General features: G+C 53.7%; 1 long non-coding RNA gene across 1 annotated transcript; it reads left to right on the top strand.

Moving 5' to 3' along the window:
- Positions 1-3,317: 3,317 nt before the first annotated feature.
- On the top strand, positions 3,318-20,800 carry LOC310883521. The gene is made up of 3 exons (XR_014573583.1): positions 3,318-4,236; positions 19,015-19,074; positions 19,597-20,800. It is a non-coding gene; the product is annotated as an uncharacterized lncRNA (long non-coding RNA).
- Positions 20,801-23,786: the final 2,986 nt, after the last annotated feature.

Genomic DNA, 23,786 nt, shown 5'->3' with positions numbered 1-23,786 from the left:
GGGAAGTGAAGGTACCCAGGCAGGTAGCTCCCTCGAAAACTGGCCAAAGTTGTCAGGTACCTCCCCTGAAGCGATCTGAGGAGAGGATCCCGAACTAAATCTGTATGTGGAGGTAGCCACAAAGTTTTGGCAACCAAGATGAGCCAGAGGCAAGAGAAGCCTCTTGGCATGCACCTCCCTCCAAAATTGGCCAATGTTGTCGGGTACGTAGCCTGAAGGGGTCTGCGGACCGAATCCACAAGTCCCTCTCTCTCTGGAAGAGCCCCAAAACTTTCACCAAGTATGCCTGGGAGGAGGAACGGGTAGCTACTGGGCATGCACGTACTTCCCAATTTGGCCAGACTTCAGGTAGATCCCCCATACGGGTGTCCTGCTTTTCCAGAACTTGTGCAGGTAACACAGAATTTTGCATAAATACAATGTGGTGGAGGCAAAGGTAGCTACCGGGCATGTAGCAACCTCTGAATTAGGCAAAATTCTCTGTTAGTTAGCCTAGAGGGATCCGAGTTGAGGATCCACAAAGAAAAAATCTCTCTTGGAGGAAGCCAAGTCTTTTTTCTAGAAGCATGCCGAGGTGAGAAGGCAAGGGTAGCTACCAGGCATACACTTCCCTCTAAACTTGGCCGAACTTGTGGTGTCCCTACCCTGAAGGGCTTTGCAGCCGGTACCCAGAGCTAAATGTTTCTCAGGCAGAATCCCAAACATTTGCAGAAGCTTCCCTGGAGGAGGCAGTGGTAGCCAGCAGGCATGCAGCTACCTCCAAAGTAGAGCCAAAATTGTGAGGGACTTAACGCGGGGGGGTCTTCAGCTGGTATTGACAAGCAGTTGTGTATTTGGAGCTAGCCCAAAAGTTTTGCAAAACAAGATGAGCGAAGGGAAGTGAAGGTACCCAGGCAGGTAGCTCCCTCGAAAACTGGCCAAAGTTGTCAGGTACCTCCCCTGAAGCGATCTGAGGAGAGGATCCCAAACTAAATCTGTATGTGGAGGTAGCCACAAAGTTTTGGCAACCAAGATGAGCCAGAGGCAAGAGAAGCCTCTTGGCATGCACCTCCCTCCAAAATTGGCCAATGTTGTCGGGTACGTAGCCTGAAGGGGTCTGCGGACCGAATCCACAAGTCCCTCTCTCTCTGGAAGAGCCCCAAAACTTTCACCAAGTATGCCTGGGAGGAGGAACGGGTAGCTACTGGGCATGCACGTACTTCCCAATTTGGCCAGACTTCAGGTAGATCCCCCATACGGGTGTCCTGCTTTTCCAGAACTTGTGCAGGTAACACAGAATTTTGCATAAGTACAATGTGGTGGAGGCAAAGGTAGCTACCGGGCATGTAGCAACCTCTGAATTAGGCAAAATTCTCTGTTAGCTAGCCTAGAGGGATCCGAGTTGAGGATCCACAAAGAAAAAATCTCTCTTGGAGGAAGCCAAGTCTTTTTTCTAGAAGCATGCCGAGGTGAGAAGGCAAGGGTAGCTACCAGGCATACACTTCCCTCTAAACTTGGCCGAACTTGTGGTGTCCCTACCCTGAAGGGCTTTGCAGCCGGTACCCAGAGCTAAATGTTTCTCAGGCAGAATCCCAAACATTTGCAGAAGCTTCCCTGGAGGAGGCAATGGTAGCCAGCAGGCATGCAGCTACCTCCAAAGTAGAGCCAAAATTGTGAGGGACTTAACGCGGGGGGGTCTTCAGCTGGTATTGACAAGCAGTTGTGTATTTGGAGCTAGCCCAAAAGTTTTGCAAAACAAGATGAGCGAAGGGAAGTGAAGGTACCCAGGCAGGTAGCTCCCTCGAAAACTGGCCAAAGTTGTCAGGTACCTCCCCTGAAGCGATCTGAGGAGAGGATCCCAAACTAAATCTGTATGTGGAGGTAGCCACAAAGTTTTGGCAACCAAGATGAGCCAGAGGCAAGAGAAGCCTCTTGGCATGCACCTCCCTCCAAAATTGGCCAATGTTGTCGGGTACGTAGCCTGAAGGGGTCTGCGGACCGAATCCACAAGTCCCTCTCTCTCTGGAAGAGCCCCAAAACTTTCACCAAGTATGCCTGGGAGGAGGAACGGGTAGCTACTAGGCATGCACGTACTTCCCAGTTTGGCCAGACTTCAGGTAGATCCCCCATACGGGTTTCCTGCTTTTCCAGAACTTGTGCAGGTAACACAGAATTTTGCATAAGTACAATGTAGTGGAGGCAAAGGTAGCTACCGGGCATGTAGCAACCTCTGAATTAGGCAAAATTCTCTGTTAGCTAGCCTAGAGGGATCCGAGTTTAGGATCCACAAAGAAAAAATCTCTCTTGGAGGAAGCCAAGTCTTTTTTTCTAGAAGCATGCCGAGGTGAGAAGGCAAGGGTAGCTACCAGGCATACACTTCCCTCTAAACTTGGCCGAACTTGTGGTGTCCCTACCCTGAAGGGCTTTGCAGCCGGTACCCAGAGCTAAATGTTTCTCAGGCAGAATCCCAAACATTTGCAGAAGCTTCCCTGGAGGAGGCAATAGTAGCCAGCAGGCATGCAGCTACCTCCAAAGTAGAGCCAAAATTGTGAGGAACTTAACGCGGAGGGGTCTTCAGCTGGTATTGACAAGCAGTTGTGTATTTGGAGCTAGCCCAAAAGTTTTGCAAAACAAGATGAGCGAAGGGAAGTGAAGGTACCCAGGCAGGTAGCTCCCTCGAAAACTGGCCAAAGTTGTCAGGTACCTCCCCTGAAGCGATCTGAGGAGAGGATCCCAAACTAAATCTGTATGTGGAGGTAGCCACAAAGTTTTGGCAACCAAGATGAGCCAGAGGCAAGAGAAGCCTCTTGGCATGCACCTCCCTCCAAAATTGGCCAATGTTGTCGGGTACGTAGCCTGAAGGGGTCTGCGGACCGAATCCACAAGTCCCTCTCTCTCTGGAAGAGCCCCAAAACTTTCACCAAGTATGCCTGGGAGGAGGAACGGGTAGCTACTGGGCATGCACGTACTTCCCAATTTGGCCAGACTTCAGGTAGATCCCCCATACGGGTGTCCTGCTTTTCCAGAACTTGTGCAGGTAACACAGAATTTTGCATAAGTACAATGTGGTGGAGGCAAAGGTAGCTACCGGGCATGTAGCAACCTCTGAATTAGGCAAAATTCTCTGTTAGCTAGCCTAGAGGGATCCGAGTTTAGGATCCACAAAGAAAAAATCTCTCTTGGAGGAAGCCAAGTCTTTTTTCTAGAAGCATGCCGAGGTGAGAAGGCAAGGGTAGCTACCAGGCATACACTTCCCTCTAAACTTGGCCGAACTTGTGGTGTCCCTACCCTGAAGGGCTTTGCAGCCGGTACCCAGAGCTAAATGTTTCTCAGGCAGAATCCCAAACATTTGCAGAAGCTTCCCTGGAGGAGGCAATGGTAGCCAGCAGGCATGCAGCTACCTCCAAAGTAGAGCCAAAATTCTTAGATAGCTGTGGGAAACCAAGTTGTGGTTTTGCAGTCAAACTTTTTTCAAACTAGAGTGTTTTTTCTAGTAGAATCTTTTTTCGAAGTAGAATGTGTTTTTCCAGTAGAAAGGCAACCTTTTTTATTCAAAGGTATTTGTGTAGCTATAACAATTAAATGCTAAAGTGGACAGTAGAAGGCCTCACTGTTCCAAAATAGGTCAGAAAATTGAGAAAAAGTGGACAAGAAATGAGAGAAAATTAAAAACAAGGATCACAAGTTGTCTAATTATAAGAAAAGAAAGGAAAATAGTGAAAAATGAGATATTAAAGGGTTATTAAAAAGAAAAAAAGTACATATATAGTATAGAGGAGCGTCGAGTAGCTTTGAACCTGTAATACTTAGCCAATGAGGAAACAGGGGAGGTAGTCAGGTGTCAGGTAATAAGGGATAGAAGGTTATGATATGTTTACTATAATGTGCTCCTACTGGCAGTATGCCACCATTGCAATCATGAATAAAGTAGCTTGACGGAAGACCCTGTCTGAAGAACATTATTGAGATTTTTCTAACAATTTGGGGGCTTGTCCGGGATCTTGTCACCTACCAAGGTGTTCTTGCTGCCACAGACAGATAGGTGCACCCCGCTGATTTCAGCAGTCCCATCGGGAGTGGTGGGTTGTCTCGGTATGGCCAACAAAGGACCGAGACTGTTAATCTGAAGACAGGCTCTGCAAAGCACCGGGGAGAAGGGAGGCCAGCACTGACATACCACAGACACAGCCCAGACACAGTACAGGCGCAGGGCTAACTGCTTATAACCCGGACCGGGAATTCTGTGCACGGACGAAGGTAAGGCTAACTTTACCATATATTGCCTCGGGGTGAGTTCAGGGAGACTCGTGTGGGGTGTGAACCCAAAAACTAGGGGAAAAGATTTAAAAAATAATAAATAATCAATGGTTAGTTATTGTGTAATTGTCTGGCCTAAAAAGCCACTAAAAGGAACTTTTAGTTCCCCAAAATATGGGTCTGATGAAAATTCAGGCTTCAAATTTATATGTAAACGATAAGACTACTTTTTTGGAGGAGGAATCAAATTATGCTGCTTTTAATCCTAATATTACACCAGAGGCAGCAGCAGCTGCTCCAGGAGCAATGGGCCATCCTCACCTGCAGCACGTTCTCTCCAGCAGTTCTCCAGCCCCAGCACATGTTTCTGGGGTTTCCGCAGTGCCACTGCCTGCTCCATCCACCACATCTTGTGGGCTTGGCATTGGTGTTTCATATCAACCCCTGAGGCCCTGAGGCCTTGGCTGTGTCTTCCCAGGGCCCCTTTGGGCCCTTCTGCCTATGGCACGCAGCCACAGGCATGCACAGCAAGAGGGTTTCTTCCAAAAAACCTCCTGCTTCCCTCTGAGGCCGCAGGACAAAGTCGTACAGGCTCTCCCCATCTCCGGCACTGCTGGCCAGCCCTCTGGGATGTCCAGGTCCTTCCAAGTGAGGTCAAAAGGAGACCCTGGCTGGCTCTCGGAGATCTTCTCCTCCTTGTAGGGCAATAAGAATGATATAAAGGTGTTAGAGAGCATCCAAAGGAGTGCAACAAAGATGCTAAAGGGTCCAGAGGAGAAGACGTATGAGGAGTGGCTGAAGTCACTCGGATTGTTCAGCCTGGAAGAGGCTGAGGGGAGACCTCATTGCAGTCTACAGCTTCCTCATGAGGGAGAGCGGAGAGGCAGGCGCTGGTCTCTCTCTTCCCTCTGGTGACTTGTGATTCAGCGATAGGACCCAAATGAATGGCCCTTCTTGGGGGCCAATGAATGCCCAAATGAATGGCACTCTTCTGTGCCAATGGTTACATAAGAAGCCCCCAATCCCTTTTTTTGCATCTTCTCAAGACTTAGCAGAACACTGAAGGACGTGCTCATGGAAGAACCTTTCCTTCTGCTGCCTTACTTTCATGTGCTGCAACAGAAGATCCATGGTCCAGTATGCTTCCTGATTTCCAAGCTGATGACCCAAATCAGGTTTCAACGACAACAACGTAACACAGAGTACATCAACTGGGCATTACAAGGACATGACCTTCTCTGAAAAATCCCTGTTGCTCTGTTCCTTGTTACAGACGTTTTAAAAGCCTTGATTCAGCAGGTGGTTTGTTCAAACAACTGCTCAGCATCGAATCATAGAAACATGGCATGGTTTGGGTTGGAAGCGACCTTAAAGATCATCTAATTCCAGCTCCTGCCAGGGGCAGGGACACCTCCCACTAGACCAGGTTGCTCGAAGCCCCATCCAACCTGGCCTTACGCACTTCCAGGGATGGGGCATCCACAGCTTCTCTGTTCAACCTGTTCCAGTGCCTCACCACCCTCATCATGAAGAATTTCTTGCAAATATCTAAATCTGCCCTCTTTTAGCTTAAAGCTGCTACGCCCTGTCCTATTGCTGTACTCCCTGATAAAAGAGTCCCTCTTCTGCTTTCTTGTAGCCCCCTTTAGCTACTGGAAGGCCTCTATAAGGTCTCCCCGGAGCCTCGTCTTCTGCAGGCTGAACAATACCACCGTCCACAGCCTGTCTTCATAGCAGAGCTGCTCCAGCCCTCATGATCATCCTCATGACCTCCTCTGGACTCTCTCCAACAGGTCCATGTCCTTCTTGTGCTGGGGGCCCTGAGCTGAACGCAGGGCTCCAGGTGGGGTGTCACAAGAGCAGGGCAGAAGGGGAGAATCATCTCCCTCGCTCTGCTGGCCACGATGCTTTTGGTCCAGCCCAGGATACGGTTGGCTTTGTGGGCTGCAAGCGCACATTGCCGGCTCACGTGGAATTTCTCACCAACCAACACCCCCAGGTCCTTCTCCTCTGGACTGCTCTCAATCCATTCTGTGCCCAGCCTGGATTGGTGCTTGGGATTGCCCCAGCCCAGGTGCAGGACCTTGCACTTGGCCTTGTTGAACCTCATGAGGTTGCACAGGCCCACCTCTCAGGCCTGTGCAGGTCCCTCTGGATGGGATCCCTTCCCTGCAGCATGTTGACCACACCTCACAGCTTGGTGTCATTGGCAAACTTGCTGAGGGTGCACTCGATCTCACTGTCCATGTCACCAATAAAGATGCTAAACAGCGCCGGTCCCAGTCCTGAGCCCTGAGGAACACCACTCGTTGCTGACCTCCACCAGGACATTGAGCTGCTGACCACAACTCTTGGAGTGTGACCATTCAGCCGATTCCTTATCCACCGTGTGGTCCATCCATCACATCCTTGTCTCTTCAATATAGAGACCAGGATAGCATGGGGGACAGCGTCAAATGCTTTGCACAAGTGCGGGCAGATGATGTCAGTTGCTCTTCCCCTATCCATCAATGCTGTCGTAGAAGGCCACCTGATTTGTCAGGCACGATCTGCCCTTAGTGAAGCCCTGTTATCTGTCATCAGTCACCTCCTTATTTTCCAAGTGCCTTAGCAGAGTTTCCACGAGGATCAGGTGAGACTGACGGGCCTGTAGTTCCCCGGGCCTTCCTTTTTAAAAATAGGGGTTATGTTGCCCTTCTTCCAGTCTGTGGGAACTTCACAGGATTGCCACAACTTCTCAGATGTGACAGATGGTGGATCATGCCACATTTGGCATAACTTGACCTTTGGAGACTGTGAACTGCAGCCCACAGCAGCTCCTCTCCCTTTCCCAGATCAGAAAGTAGGTCACTGAGTAAGAGCATGAGAGATCAATGGGTTTTCTTTCATGTTGGTGGCTGTGCACAGAGCCACGGGAAGGAAATCAAATGCCACTGTTCTGTTTCTCATCCGGGACAGATGAAATGTAGCAGGAAAAATAGAGCAGGTCAAGTATTTACTCGTATTCAAATGCTTCTTGGTCACCGTGATCTTCACGGTTTAGACAGTCTCCTGGCGGGACGCAGCTTAATGCTGGCAAAGGGAAAAGATGAAAGAAGCAGGCACTGAATGAAGGTTGATGGGCGCAGACTTTGCTGCAGGGGGCTGGCAGACGTGGCTGGCCAGGGCTGGCGGGCAGGCTGTCACATCCAGTGCCCCTTGCACCTTGTGTGCCAGGACTGGATAAAGGGTCACTGCTGAGGAGCACGCACCAGCATCTTGTTCAGGAGAAATGTCAGGGGAAGACAGTGACCCCGACTTCACTGTGAAGGAGGAAAATAACTGGGAGTGGGCACGGGTGTTAGATACTTGGGGCCAGTAATGATTTTTACCTTATTTTGGTTTTCTTTGCAGAAGCACAGGTGGGGGACATGTGAGAGTCACTTTTCTGGGGGACACTTGGAAGAGCTGAAGGTAATGGACAAGTGCGTGGGGTGGGCAGGGGCTGCACTACAATGTAGCCACTTACTATAGAATCATGAATGGTTTGGGTTGGAATGGACTTGAACTATCCCTTGGGTTGAGCGGCAGCTGCTCCAGGAGGGGAGGTAGGGACTGCAATTGATGCTGTCCCTGGAGAAGGAGCGCACTCCATGCTCTGGCAAAAATTAGAACAATGTAGAAGAGATATTGAGAATTTCACCTGCCCTGATACTAACAGTACTAACACTGTGTATCCTCTTACGGAAGTTCCAGTGGGACAAGGACAAATATATTATGTGAACTCCCCCCTTACCAGCAGAGAGGTTAGGAGTTTTAAGAAGGAAATGAAGTCTTTAATTGAGGGCCTAGCAGAACAGTCAAATCCATTTCTAAGGCCTAATCTGTATTCCTGGGAGAGGGGGAAATGTCAATCTTGAGTATGCTATTTACTGGAGAAGAATGTTTAAGAGGGGAATGATTCGGCAGGCAGCTATTCAAGAATGGGAAAGAACTAACCCCCTCCCCTCCCCCCCCAACCCCCCAATCCTCCGGACCGAGAGTAATTCCGATAGAGCAGAAATATCCACTTATCCAACTGGAATAATAACAACCCACAACACAGAAATCATACGAGAGACTCGGGGTCAGAATGAGAAAGTACTCAGGGATGAATCCTGAGGACCCGGTAGCCCAAGGGCTCTCAAAAGTTCATTTTGTGATTAAAGCCTGGCGAGATACACAGGAAAAGCTCCAGAAGGTGGGAGGATGGAGTGAATAGTGTAGGTAGTATGAAGGTATATGCCAAGAGGGGAGATGAGAAGGAAAAGTAGAGAGTGAAACTAATGGTATTCACAGCGTACTGGGTAGTGAGGCAGAGGGCTGGAGATAGAGGAACTTTGGGGAGGAGTCAGGCCCAGGATGGAAAGGAGAGGAAGAGAGACGAAGGAATGGCAGGCAAGGAAAGCTACCTGTGTTGCAGCCTAAATCCTAGCAGGGACAGGCTTTGAGAAGATGTTTTAAGTATGGCCAGGATGGCCACTTCAAACAGGAGTATCCGCAGTGGAAAAAGGAGGAGAGATTGCTGTTACAAATTCAAAATAGGGGAGTAGGGGCTTCTCAAAAAGCTAGTTCCCTGATAAATGAAAAAGTGTACCTCAAGGGTTCCTCAAGTGTACCTCAGTGGGGATCACTCTACAGTTATCGTTAAAGGCAAAACAGACAGCACAGGAAGATAAATAACATTTATTACCTATTGCTGACAGGCTGGAGAGGTGAGAAACAAAGAAACAAGCTGGGGGCACCTTCCCCCATCTACTCTCTTCCACCTCTTCCGTGCCCTGAGTGGCACGGGGGGGGCGGCACTGGGGACTGCAGTCAGTCCGTGGTGCTTCGTTCCCACCGCTCATTCACGGTCGCTCTCTCCCCTGCCCTGGTGTAGGGTCCCTCTCACGGGCTGCCAACCTTCCTGGGCTGGTCCTGTGTGGGTTTCTCCCCAGGCAGCAAAAAACGGGGTCTTTGGGAGCTGCTCCATGTGTGGGTCTGTGCCATGGGGTCTATTCATCAGGAGTGGGTTGGTCCATCTTGGGACTCCCCCCCCCCGCCCCCAGTCACCTGCTCCTGCATGGGCTTCTCTCCACAGGCTGCAGCATGGAGATCTGCTCTGCCATGGTACACCATCGGCTGCGGGGGGAGTCAGCATGCTCCACCAGGGGCCTCTCTGTGGGCCGCGGGAGGGACTTCGGCTCCAGCACCTGGAGTGCCTTCTCCCCCTCCTTCTACACTGACCTTGGTGTCTGCAGGGAGGTTTCTCACTCCTCGCTCTCCCAGCTGCTGTTGTGCAGCAGGTTTTTGTTTGTTTCTTTCTTTCTTTTTTGTGTGTTTTTCCTTTTCTTGGATGTGCTCTCACAGAGGCACAAACTACATTGCTCATGGCTTGGCTCTGGGCAGCAGTGGGCCCCTTTGGAGCCGGCTGAAACTGGCCCTTATCTGCCACGGGGCAGCTGCTGGATTCTTCTCACAGGGGCTACCACTGCAGCATCCCCAATACCAGAACCTTGCCACATAAAGCCAATACACTAGAGCAGCTAGGTCATTGCTGGCCTGTAAAGCATCAGGGCTTAAGTTAACTAATGAAACCCTAAATGTGATGGGGGTAGAAGGGACTGGGATGACAGTGCAAATTTGGGGGATACCAGACTGAGACTAGGGATAGAATGATCACTGGGAAATTATTGTATGTACCCAGGCACGTGCCCCCAGCCTGTCCTGGTGCTGGGCTTGTTCCTCCCCAGGTGCAGCAATTTGCCCTTCCCATCGCTGAGCCACCTGGGGTTCATGCCTGGGCAGAGCACAACCCCAGATGCCCACGAGAGCAGCAGCACCAGGCCGTGACTGCGCAGGAGGCATCTGGGTGCCGCCGTGGCCGGGCCACAGCAGCAGTGCAGGCTGGCAGGAGAGCAGAGCCCCAGCTGCGGGGTCAGAGGCTGTGGTGAGGAGGAGGCCAGGCTGGGGTGATGAGACCGGAGCATGGGCTGGGCTGGAGACTCCAGGCTGGAAACACCTTCCTGGGAGCGGCTGCGGAGACGCAGGCTGGAGCGGGGCAGTGGGTGCTGTCAGGGCAGCAACGCAACAGGGCAAAGAGTGGGCACGGCATCGGGAAAGGGAGGAGAAAGCAGCAGGGGTGGGGATGGCAATGAGCACTGTGCTGTTTGCAACACTGACTCGTTTTCCATGATTTTATTTGTTCTCTGTGTGCTGGAATAGGACCCTGATGACCTTTGGGTCCTTTGGGGCCGGTGTGTCCCCCAGCTGCTGTCCGGCCCTGGTCTCGGAGAGTCTTCTATTGTCGCCGGCGGGGTGGCCTCTTCTTGGGTGGTGCAGAGGCCTGGGAGGAGTTGGTCTTCCTCTTGGGGGCTCGCCGGGGCCCCCCGGGTGGGCAGCCCCTGCCCCGCCTGGCGGTGGAGGGACCTGCTGCGGCCTCCTGTGGCTCCTCTTGAGGTGCTGCCTGCTCTATGGGGACTGCAGCAGGGGGGGAGTGAGGGCGGCTGCCATTCCCTCGAAGGGCATCTCTTGATGTACCGGGCACCTCATCCCTGCCGGAGCTGGCAGGCTGGAGAGAGGGGACTGGGCCAGGTGCAGGAGCCACTCCTTCAGGGCCAGATGGGCTGGGTTCTGGCACAGGGCTGGCCTCCCGATGCTCGGCTGCAGGGGGAACGTTGAGGCCCAGCAGGCGGTGGGCCTCCCTGCCGCACTGTCGCACGGCGACGTCCAGGAGGTGACGCACAAATGTCGCCGCGTTCTCGCTGAGGTCTTCCTCCAGCAGCTGGACCAGCATCTCTTCCCCCAGTCCGAAGAGGCGCAGGGTCTCCCTGATGGCGTTCTCCAAGATGAGCGCCTGCGAACGCCGTGTTTGGAAAATGCGCCCCAGCTCCTGGCGCACCCAGGAGAGCAGGGGCTGGAGCAGAGCAGGCTGCTCCCGGAAGAGTTGTCCCCAGGTGTCCGCGGGGAGGCCGCCCACCAGAGGGCTGGGTGCCAGCCATGCAGCCCATGGCCAAGCTGCGTGGGCGTCAGGGCGGCTGTCGGCATCGATGGATGCTGCTGCCGACGGGCTGATGACCAGCTCCTCAAACTTGTCATCAGACTGCACCGAGTGCTTGATTGATGTCAGCCTCCGCCTGCAGAGTGGGCACTCGGGCTTGCTGTCAGCCCACTGCTGGATGCACGGGAAGCAAAATTGGTGGTGGCATGGCATGGTGAAAGCGGGGCTGCCCCAGGTGTCCAGGCATATGGGGCAGCGGGTGTCCAATGCCGCGTCCATGCTTGCCACCAGCTGCAGTGGGCTGGGGGGAGCAGCAGGTGACGATGCGCTCCCTGGTACAGACGCTGCAGCAGCGGGTGTCGCTCTGGAAGAAGAAGAGAGGGGCCACTGTCATTCTCTGGCCTGGGGAGGGTCCCTCAAGGAGGAACTCTCCGCTGGCAGATAGAGGTGTCCCTGCGCTGCCTACCTCTGCTGCTGCAGGTGCTCCTCCCGGATGTCCCAGCTGCCTGGTCGGAGCAGGGCTGGGAGAAAAGCAGAGGTGGCTCTGGGGACGTGAGCCTCTGAGAGCTACACAAAGCAGCTCCGAGAGCACGACCCAGCACCGAGACACGCCTAATTCCGCACTCCAGTCCTCGCACAACCGCTCGGCTGGAGGGGAGGCACAAGTCGCTGGGCTGAGCTGCCGTGCCCAGATTTAAGCAGTGAGGGCCATGCAGTCACAAATCGTCACCTGGAGCCATCCCAGAGCATCAGCGGGATGTCACAGACAGTTGCCAGGCACATCGCCACCCACCAGTAGGGGACATCGCCCCTGGGATGTCACAGCCCATCACTGCGACATCACAATGGGCCATCCTCACCTGCAGCACGTTCTCTCCAGCAGTTCTCCAGCCCCAGCACATGTTTCTTGGGTTACCTCAGTTCCACTGCCTACTCCATCCACCACGTCTTGTGGGCTTGGCGTTGGTGTTTCATATCAACCCCCGAGGCCCTGAGGCCTTGGCTGTGTCTTCCCAGGGCCCCTTTGGGCCCTTCTGCCTATGGCACGCAGCCACAGGCATGCACAGCAAGAGGGTTTCTTCCAAAAAACCTCCTGCTTCCCTCTGAGGCTGCAGGACAAAGTCGTACAGGCTCTCCCCATCTCCGGCACTGCTGGCCAGCCCTCTGGGATGTCCAGGTCCTTCCAAGTGAGGTCAAAAGGAGTCCCTGGCTGGCTCTCGGAGATCTTCTCCTCCTTGTAGGGCAATAAGAATGATATAAAGGTGTTAGAGAGCATCCAAAGGAGTGCAACAAAGATGCTAAAGGGTCCAGAGGAGAAGACATATGAGGAGTGGCTGAAGTCACTCGGATTGTTCAGCCTGGAAGAGGCTGAGGGGAGACCTCATTGCAGTCTACAGCTTCCTCATGAGGGAGAGCGGAGAGGCAGGCGCTGGTCTCTCTCTTCCCTCTGGTGACTTGTGATTCAGCGATAGGACCCAAATGAATGGCCCGTAGCTCACCCAGCACCACTAGCAGGGCTTACATAGGCTACAATTAAAAGAAGAATAAAAGCTGTGACAGTTCCACAGACAATGTCTTGGTCTGACTCAGAAGCGAGTTCACAGCAGTGCCTGTGGGTGCTGCTAGCAATGGCGTTTATGGGGGACTCTCGCCTTGAGTCCTGGGATACTCTGACTCGCCAGGACACTCTCTAACAGTTTGTGACTCTCCAGGACACACTGTGAGACTCTGTGATGATTTCTTTCCATTTACAAATGTTTCAAACACAAATCACAAAACCACTCTTCTGTGCCGATGGTTACATAAGAAGCCCCCAATCCCTTTTTTTGCATCTTCTCAAGACTTAGCAGAACACTGAAGGACGTGCTCATGGGAGAACCTTTCCTTCTGCTGCCTTACTTTCGTGTGCTGCAACAGAAGATCCATGGTCCAGTATGCTTCCTGATTTCCAAGCTGATGACCCAAATCAGGTTTCAACGACAACAACGTAACACAGAGTACATCAACTGGGCATTACAAGGACATGACCTTCTCTGAAAAATCCCTGTTGCTCTGTTCCTTGTTACAGACGTTTTAAAAGCCTTGATTCAGCAGGTGGTTTGTTCAAACAACCGCTCAGCATCGAATCATAGAAACATGGCATGGTTTGGGTTGGAAGCGACCTTAAAGATCATCTAATTCCAACTCCTGCCAGGGGCAGGGACACCTCCCACTAGACCAGGTTGCTCGAAGCCCCATCCAACCTGGCCTTACGCACCTCTGCTGATGACTGCACCACAGCAGTGGCCGTATCCTAACCATCTCCTACCCCAAGGTGTGACACCAGGCCGGGGGCTGTTCCCCATGAAACTGGCTGCACGCACCAGAGTTGGCACCAAGGGGTGGTCTCAGGCAGAGCGGCCCCCTCGTGCGGCAGCCATGTTAGGCTTCGGGGCTGCGCACAGGCCTCAGGGAGGAAAGGTGGGGGGTGGTTGTGTTGTGTGGAAAAAATGTTGGGATGTGGGTTTAGAAGAGAGGTGGAGATGTGCAGATGGAGTGGGATAAACACAGACCCTGTCGATGCTGTCAGCCTTCCCCAAGATGTGCATGGCAGTGGCCATGGCCCCTCTAGGTTTTCCATACATTGCTTCGGTTCAGCGATTAGCCCCAATGTAACCTCCTCTTCCCCCAAACCAGCCTCAGTGTTTGCACTCCCAAGGAGGCAGAGGAGATCCCAGGGCTGCTAGAAGGGCAGTTGGGAGCGCCCACCAGCTAGCCATTTCCCTACAGCATGGACCAGCCCCAGCATGGCCACCGACACGGGGTTTAAAATGCTTGGCCGTTTTTTGAGAACATCTTGTCAATTCTGAAGTGTCAGAAGTCAAGCAGCAGGGGCAGAAGGACAGCTTGGCTGAGCAGGGACCCCCCAGGATCCCAGTATGTTAATGGGAAAAGGAGGACCAGAGCACACATAGGTCCGATACTTGATGAGGATGGTCACCTCATGAAAAGGGACATAGAAAAAGCAGAGACGTTCAATGCATTTTTCACCTCTGTCGTTAACACCAGTGATGTCTCTGGGACCCCAGCTGAGCAGAGCTGAGCAGAGCAGAGGATCACCTCTCTGGAGCTGCCGGCAACACCGTGCCCAATGCAGCCCAGGACAGCGTTTGCCTGCTGTGCGGCCAGGCCTCGTTGCAGGCTCACGGTCAAGTTGGTGTGCGGCAGGACTCCTGGGTCCTTTCCAGGCGCGTGCCCGCAGCCTGTCCCGGTGCTGGGCTTGTTCCTCCTCAGGTGCAGCACTCTGCTCTGCTCCTCGGTGAACCCCACGAGGTTCCTACCAGCCCATTTCTCCAGCCTGGCCGGGTCCCTCTGGGTGGTGTCCCTCTGGTGACTCAGCCACTCCCCAGGTTTTGTGTCATCCCCAGATTTATTGAGGGTGCACTCTCCCCATCATCCAGACCGTTAACGAAGCTGTTAAACGGAACTGGAGCCAGCACTGACCCTGGAGCATTCTGCTCGTTGATGGCCTCCTACTGGACTCCATGTCGCTGACCTGCAGCCCCCGAGCCCGGCCGATCAGCCCGGTTCTCAGCCCGCTCCCTGCCTGCCCGTGGGGATGGGATGGAGGTGGCACCAGGACAGGGAGAGGCACTGGTACCCACAGTGGGACAGGGACTGGGATGGGGGCAGGACAGGGTCCTTTCCAGGCACGTGCCCCCAGCCTGTCCTGGTGCTGGGCTTGTTCCTCCCCAGGTGCAGCAATTTGCACTTCTCCTCGCTGAGCAACCTGGGGTTCATGCCTGGGCAGGGCACAGCCCCAGATGCCCACGAGAGCAGCAGCACCAGGCCGTGACTGCGCAGGAGGCATCTGGGTGCCGCCGTGGCCGGGCCACAGCAGCAGTGCAGGCTGGCAGGAGAGCAGAGCCCCAGCTGCGGGGTCAGAGGCTGTGGTGAGGAGGAGGCCAGGCTGGGGTGATGAGACCGGAGCATGGGCTGGGCTGGAGACCCCAGGCTGGAAACACCTTCCTGGGAGCGGCTGCGGAGACGCAGGCTGGAGCGGGGCAGTGGGTGCTGTCAGGGCAGCAACGCAACAGGGCAAAGAGTGGGCACGGCATCGGGAAAGGGAGGAGAAAGCAGCAGGGGTGGGGATGGCAATGAGCACTGTGCTGTTTGCAACACTGACTCGTTTTCCATGATTTTATTTGTTCTCTGTGTGCTGGAATAGGACCCTGATGACCTTTGGGTCCTTTGGGGCCGGTGTGTCCCCCAGCTGCTGTCCGGCCCTGGTCTTGGAGAGTCTTCTATTGTCGCCGGCGGGGTGGCCTCTTCTTGGGTGGTGCAGAGGCCTGGGAGGAGTTGGTCTTCCTCTTGGGGGCTCGCTGGGGCCCCCCGGGTGGGCAGCCCCTGCCCCGCCTGGCGGTGGAGGGACCTGCTGCGGCCTCCTGTGTCTCCTCTTGAGGTGCTGCCTGCTCCATGGGGACCGCAGCAGGGGGGGAGTGAGGGCAGCTGCCATTCCCTCGAAGGGCATCTCTTGATGTGCCGGGCACCTCATCCCTGCCGGAGCTGGCAGGCTGGAGAGAGGGGACTGGGCCAGGTGCAGGAGCCACTCCTTCAGGGCGAGATGGGCCGGGTTCTGGCACGGGGCTGGCCTCCCGATGCTCGGCTGCAGGGGGAACGTTGAGGCCCAGCAGGCGGTGGGCCTCCCTGCCGCACTGTCGCACGGCGACGTCCAGGAGGTGACGCACAAATGTCGCCGCGTTCTCGCTGAGGTCTTCCTCCAGCAGCTGGACCAGCATCTCTTCCCCCAGTCCGAAGAGGCGCAGGGTCTCCCTGATGGCGTTCTCCAAGATGAGCGCCTGCGAACGCCGTGTTTGGAAAATGCGCCCCAGCTCCTGGCGCACCCAGGAGAGCAGGGGCTGGAGCAGAGCGGGGTGCTCCCGGAAGAGTTGTCCCCAGGTGTCCGCGGGGAGGCCGCCCACCAGAGGGCTGGGTGCCAGCCATGCAGCCCATGGCCAAGCTGCGTGGGCGTCAGGGCGGCTGTCGGCATCGATGGATGCTGCTGCCGACGGGCTGATGACCAGCTCCTCAAACTTGTCATCAGACTGCACCGAGTGCTTGATTGATGTCAGCCTCCGCCTGCAGAGTGGGCACTCGGGCTTGCTGTCAGCCCACTGCTGGATGCACGGGAAGCAAAATTGGTGGTGGCATGGCATGGTGAAAGCGGGGCTGCCCCAGGTGTCCAGGCATATGGGGCAGCGGGTGTCCAATGCCGCGTCCATGCTTGCCACCAGCTGCAGTGGGCTGGGGGGAGCAGCAGGTGACGATGCGCTCCCTGGTACAGACGCTGCAGCAGCGGGTGTCGCTCTGGAAGAAGAAGAGAGGGGCCACTGTCATTCTCTGGCCTGGGGAGGGTCCCTCAAGGAGGAACTCTCCGCTGGCAGATAGAGGTGTCCCTGCGCTGCCTACCTCTGCTGCTGCAGGTGCTCCTCCCGGATGTCCCAGCTGCCTGGTCGGAGCAGGGCTGGGAGAAAAGCAGAGGTGGCTCTGGGGATGTGAGCCTCTGAGAGCTACACAAAGCAGCTCTGAGACCACAAACCAGCACCAACGCACAACTAATGCCTCACTACAGTCCTCACACAACCGCTCGGCTGGAGGGGAGGCACAAGTCGCTGGGCTGAGCTGCCGTGCCCAGATTTAAGCAGTGAGGGCCACGCAGTCACAAATCGTCACCTGGAGACATCCCAGAGCATCAGCGGGATGTCACAGACAGTTGCCAGGCACATCGCCACCCACCAGTAGGGGACATCGCCCCTGGGATGTCACAGCCCATCACTGTGACATCACAATGGGCCATCCTCACCTGCAGCACGTTCTCTCCAGCAGTTCTCCAGCCCCAGCACATGTTTCTGGGGTTACCTCAGTTCCACTGCCTACTCCATCCACCACGTCTTGTGGGCTTGGCGTTGGTGTTTCATATCAACCCCTGAGGCCCTGAGGCCTTGGCTGTGTCTTCCCAGGGCCCCTTTGGACCATTCTGCCTATGGCACGCAGCCACAGGCATGCACAGCAAGAGGGTTTCTTCCAAAAAACCTCCTGCTTCCCTCTGAGGCTGCAGGACAAAGTCGTACAGGCTCTCCCCATCTCCGGCACTGCTGGCCAGCCCTCTGGGATGTCCAGGTCCTTCCAAGTGAGGTCAAAAGGAGTCCCTGGCTGGCTCTCGGAGATCTTCTCCTCCTTGTAGGGCAATAAGAATGATATAAAGGTGTTAGAGAGCATCCAAAGGAGTGCAACAAAGATGCTTAAGGGTCCAGAGGAGAAGACATATGAGGAGTGGCTGAAGTCACTCGGATTGTTCAGCCTGGAAGAGGCTGAGGGGAGACCTCATTGCAGTCTACAGCTTCCTCATGAGGGAGAGCGGAGAGGCAGGCGCTGGTCTCTCTCTTCCCTCTGGTGACTTGTGATTCAGCGATAGGACCTGAGTGAATGGCCCGTAGCTCACCCAGCACCACTAGCAGGGCTTACATAGGCTACAATTAAAAGAAGAATAAAAGCCGTGACAGTTCCACAGACAATGTCTTGGTCTGACCCAAAAGCGAGCTCACAGCAGTGCCTGTGGGTGCTGCTAGCAATGGCGTTTATGGGGGACTCTCGCCTGGGATACTCTGACTCGCCAGGACACTCTCTAACAGTTTGTGACTCTCCAGGACACACTGTGAGACTCTGTGATGCTTTCTTTCCATTTACAAATGTTTCAAACACAAATCACAAAACCACTCTTCTCTGCCGATGGTTACATAAGAAGCCCCCAATCCCTTTTTTTGCATCTTCTCAAGACTTAGCAGAACACTGAAGGACGTGCTCATGGAAGAACCTTTCCTTCTGCTGCCTTACTTTCGTGTGCTGCAACAGAAGATCCATGATCCAGTATGCTTCCTGATTTCCAAGCTGATGACCCAAATCAGGTTTCAACGACAACAACGTAACACAGAGTACATCAACTGGGCATTACAAGGACATGACCTTCTCTGAAAAATCCCTGTTGCTCTGTTCCTTGTTACAGACGTTTTAAAAGCCTTGATTCAGCAGGTGGTTTGTTCAAACAACCGCTCAGCATCAAATCATAGAAACATGGCATGTTTTGGGTTGGAAGCGACCTTAAAGATCATCTAATTCCAACTCCTGCCAGTGGCTGAGACACCTCCCACTAGACCAGGTTGCTCGAAGCCCCATCCAACCTGGCCCTACGCACTTCCAGGGATGGGGCATCCACAGCTTCTCTGGACAACCTGTTCCAGTGCCTCACCACCCTCATCATGAAGAATTTCTTGCAAATATCGAAATCTACCCTCTTTTAGCTTAAAGCTGCTACGCGTTGTCCTTATGCTGCACTCCCTGTTAAAAGAGTCCCTCTTCTGCTTTCTTGTAGCCCCCTTTAGCTACTGGAAGGCCTCTATAAGGTCTCCCCGGAGCCTCGTCTTCTGCAGGCTGAACAATACCACCGTCCACAGCCTGTCTTCATAGCAGAGCTGCTCCAGCCCTCATGATCACAGACTTTGCTGCAGGGGGCTGGCGGGCAGGCTGTCACATCAGTGCACAGCCCCTTGCACCTTGTGTGCCAGGACTGGATAAAGGGTCACTGCTGAGGAGCACGCACCAGCATCTTGTTCAGGAGAAATGTCAGGGGAAGACAGTGACCCCGACTTCACTGTGAAGGAGGAAAATAACTGGGAGTGGGCACGGGTGTTAGATACTTGGGGCCAGTAATGATTTTTACCTTATTTTGGTTTTCTTTGCAGAAGCACAGGTGGGGGACATGTGAGAGTCACTTTTCTGGGGGACACTTGGAAGAGCTGAAGGTAATGGACAAGTGCGTGGGGTGGGCAGGGGCTGCACTACAATGTAGCCACTTACTATAGAATCATGAATGGTTGGAATGGACTTGAACTAACTATCCCTTGGGTTGAGGGATGAACTAACCCCATGATAGCTGCAATGTTGGGCCATGCTCATCAATCCCAAATGAAGCCCCGGACTGTGCAATTTAAACCTACATTTTTACTCCCACTTTTCCCTGCTAGCCATAACTGAATGGGCTTTCCTGCGCCAGAGTGGTAGGGATAGGTTGCTGCATTTACAGTCAAACCCTGAGATCTGCTAATGGACTTAGGGCTGTAGACAAATAGGTCACTTGCTCACCAGTCCATTGACAGACCCCAGAAATCACTGGCGAATGTGGTGGTGTGAGAAGCTGGTGACTGTTTTCAGTTAGGTGTCCTGGTTTCAGCTAGGATAGAGTTAATTTTCCTCCTAGTAGCTGGTATGGTGCTTTGTTTTGGATTTAGGGTGGGAATAATGTTGATAACAACCTGATGTTTTAGTTGTTGCAGGGCAGTGCTTACACCAAGCCAAGGACTTTTCAGCGTCTCGCTCTGTACTGCCAGTGGGCAGGCTGGGGGTGCATCAGGAGCTGGGAGGGGACAGACCCAGGACAGCTGACCCAACTGGCCAAAGGAGTATTCCACACCATAGGACATCATGCTGAAAAATTAATATGGGGTGGCTGGCTGGGGTGGGGGGCCGGCTGCTCAGGGATAGGCTGGGCATCGGTCAGCAGGTGGTGAGCAATTGCATTGTGCATCACTTGTTTTGTACACATTATTAGTAGTAGTACTATTATCATTATTTTTATTATTTTCCTTTCTTTCCTGTCCTAATAAACTGTCTTTATCTCAACAGACAAGCTTTCACTTTTTTTCTGATTCTGTTCCCCATCCCACTGGAGGTCTGAAGGTGAGGGTGAGCAAACAGCTGTGTGGTGCTTAGCTGCCGGCCGGGTTAAAATACAGCACTGTTTCAAGACAGCACTCTCAGGAATGGCTGATTTCACAGATGGTCAAAAGGCAACAGGCTCCAGGGCAGGCATGCTCTGCAGAGGAGTGGGGGATGATGGCATGCAGGGGGTTTCCTGCACTGAGGCCCCTTGCAGCAGCTGAGGGAGCCGCTAGGGCCTGCAGCCCTCGAAAGGGTGGCTGAGGAGGCTGGGTGGTGCCAGGAGCATCCCTCCTCTGTCGTACAGAGGCAGCCCCTGGGGAGCACGGGAGACCCAGAGTGTGGTGACCAGAGCGAGCCAGCAAGGCACAGGGCATCAGTCATGGTGTGATGTGTAGTTTGCACGGCAGGACACGTGGGAGGGTGAGCAGGAGGACACAGGGTGCAACATTTTGTCTTCTGGAGAGCAGAGAAAGGGCCTTCTACTGTGGCAGAAATGAGACAGGAGACTCCGAGAGTAAGAGCAAAGACCTCAGAAAGGCCAACCACACAAAGTTGGCTCATTCTCCCACCTGCATCAGAAGCAGGGCCACAAAAAAGGCATGAAGGGTGTTAGTCCTTGGAGACTCCTCTCTGAGAGGCACTGAGGCTCCCATTTGCCATCCAGATAATCTCTCCAGGGAGGTTTGCTGCCTGCCTGGAGCCCACATTCATAATATTACAAAGAGGCTACCAAGTCTAGTGACACCCGCTGCTGCAGCGTCTGTACCAGGGAGCGCATCGTCACCTGCTGCTCCCCCCAGCCCACTGCAGCTGGTGGCAAGCATGGACGCGGCATTGGACACCCGCTGCCCCATATGCCTGGACACCTGGGGCAGCCCCGCTTTCACCATGCCATGCCACCACCAATTTTGCTTCCCGTGCATCCAGCAGTGGGCTGACAGCAAGCCCGAGTGCCCACTCTGCAGGCGGAGGCTGACATCAATCAAGCACTCGGTGCAGGCTGGGGTTAGTCATCCCCTTATCATGGGATTAGTTCATCCCTCAACCCAAGGGATAGTTCAAGTCCATTCCAACCCAAACCATTCATGATTCTATAGTAAGTGGCTACATTGTAGTGTAGCCCCTGCCCACCCCACGCACTTGTCCATTACCTTCAGCTCTTCCAAGTGTCCCCCAGAAAAGTGACTCTCACATGTCCCCCACCTGTGCTTCTGCAAAGAAAACCAAAATAAGGTAAAAATCATTACTGGCCCCAAGTATCTAACACCCGTGCCCACTCCCAGTTATTTTCCTCCTTCACAGTGAAGTCGGGGTCACTGTCTTCCCCTGACATTTCTCCTGAACAAGATGCTGGTGCGTGCTCCTCAGCAGTGACCCTTTATCCAGTCCTGGCACACAAGGTGCAAGGGGCTGTGCACTGGATGTGACAGCCTGCCCGCCAGCCCTGGCCAGCCACATCTGCCAGCCCCCTGCAGCAAAGTCTGCGCCCATCAACCTTCATTCAGTGCCTGCTTCTTTCATCTTTTCCCTTTGCCAGCATTAAGCTGCATCCCGCCAGGAGACTGTCTAAACCGTGAAGATCACGGTGACCAAGAAGCATTTGAATACGAGTAAATACTTGACCTGCTCTATTTTTCCTGCTACATTTCATCTGTCCTGGATGAGAAACAGAACAGTGGCATTTGATTTCCTTCCCGTGGCTCTGTGCACAGCCACCAACATGAAAGAAAACCCATTGCTCTCTCATGCTCTTACTCAGTGACCTACTTGCTGATCTGGGAAAGGGAGAGGAGCTGCTGTGGGCTGCAGTTCACAGTCTCCAAAGGTCAAGTTATGCCAAATGTGGCATGATCCACCATCTGTCACATCTGAGAAGTTGTGGCAATCCAGTGAAGTTCCCACAGACTGGAAGAAGGGAAACATAACCCCTATTTTTAAAAAGGAAGCCCCGGGGAACTACAGGCCCGTCAGTCTCACCTGATCCTCGTGGAAACTCTGCTAAGGCACTTGGAAAATAAGGAGGTGACTGATGACAGATAACATGGCTTCACTAAGGGCAGATCGTGCCTGACAAATCAGGTGGCCTTCTACGACAGCATTGATGGATAGGGGAAGAGCAACTGACATCATCTGCCCGCACTTGTGCAAAGCATTTGACGCTGTCCCCCATGCTATCCTGGTCTCTATATTGAAGAGACAAGGATGTGATGGATGGACCACACGGTGGATAAGGAATCGGCTGAATGGTCACACTCCAAGAGTTGTGGTCAGCAGCTCAATGTCCTGGTGGAGGTCAGCAACGAGTGGTGTTCCTCAGGGCTCAGGACTGGGACCGGCGCTGTTTAGCATCTTTATTGGTGACATGGACAGTGAGATCGAGTGCACCCTCAGCAAGTTTGCCAATGACACCAAGCTGTGAGGTGTGGTCAACATGCTGCAGGGAAGGGATCCCATCCAGAGGGACCTGCACAGGCCTGAGAGGTGGGCCTGTGCAACCTCATGAGGTTCAACAAGGCCAAGTGCAAGGTCCTGCACCTGGGCTGGGGCAATCCCAAGCACCAATCCAGGCTGGGCACAGAATGGATTGAGAGCAGTCCAGAGGAGAAGGACCTGGGGGTGTTGGTTGGTGAGAAACTCCACGTGAGCCGGCAATGTGCGCTTGCAGCCCACAAAGCCAACCGTATCCTGGGCTGGACCAAAAGCATCGTGGCCAGCAGAGCGAGGGAGATGATTCTCCCCTTCTGCCCTGCTCTTGTGACACCCCACCTGGAGCCCTGCGTTCAGCTGAGGGCCCCCAGCACAAGAAGGACATGGACCTGTTGGAGAGAGTCCAGAGGAGGTCATGAGGATGATCATGAGGGCTGGAGCAGCTCTGCTATGAAGACAGGCTGTGGACGGTGGTATTGTTCAGCCTGCAGAAGACGAGGCTCCGGGGAGACCTTATAGAGGCCTTCCAGTAGCTAAAGGGGGCTACAAGAAAGCAGAAGAGGGACTCTTTTATCAGGGAGTGCAGCAATAGGACAGGGCGTAGCAGCTTTAAGCTAAAAGAGGGTAGATTTCGATATTTGCAAGAAATTCTTCATGATGAGGGTGGTGAGGCACTGGAACAGGTTGTCCAGAGAAGCTGTGGATGCCCCATCCCTGGAAGTGCGTAAGGCCAGGTTGGATGGGGCTTCGAGCAACCTGGTCTAGTGGGAGGTGTCCCTGCCCCTGGCAGGAGTTGGAATTAGATGATCTTTAAGGTCGCTTCCAACCCAAACCATGCCATGTTTCTATGATTCGATGCTGAGCGGTTGTTTGAACAAACCACCTGCTGAATCAAGGCTTTTAAAACGTCTGTAACAAGGAACAGAGCAACAGGGATTTTTCAGAGAAGGTCATGTCCTTGTAATGGCCAGTTGATGTACTCTGTGTTACGTTGTTGTCGTTGAAACCTGATTTGGGTCATCAGCTTGGAAATCAGGAAGCATACTGGATCATGGATCTTCTGTTGCAGCACACGAAAGTAAGGCAGCAGAAGGAAAGGTTCTTCCATGAGCACGTCCTTCAGTGTTCTGCTAAGTCTTGAGAAGATGCAAAAAAAGGGATTGGGGGCTTCTTATGTAACCATCGGCACAGAAGAGTGGTTTTGTGATTTGTGTTTGAAACATTTGTAAATGGAAAGAAAGCATCACAGAGTCTCACAGTGTGTCCTGGAGAGTCACAAACTGTTAGAGAGTGTCCTGGCGAGTCAGAGTATCCCAGGCGAGAGTCCCCCATAAACGCCATTGCTAGCAGCACCCACAGGCACTGCTGT

Source organism: Anser anser (assembly GCF_964211835.1).
Source record: "Anser anser genome assembly, chromosome: 18".
Taxonomy (NCBI): domain Eukaryota; kingdom Metazoa; phylum Chordata; class Aves; order Anseriformes; family Anatidae; genus Anser; species Anser anser.
The sequence above is the reverse complement of the archived record's forward strand: the minus strand, read 5'-3'. Positions and strand labels throughout refer to the sequence as shown.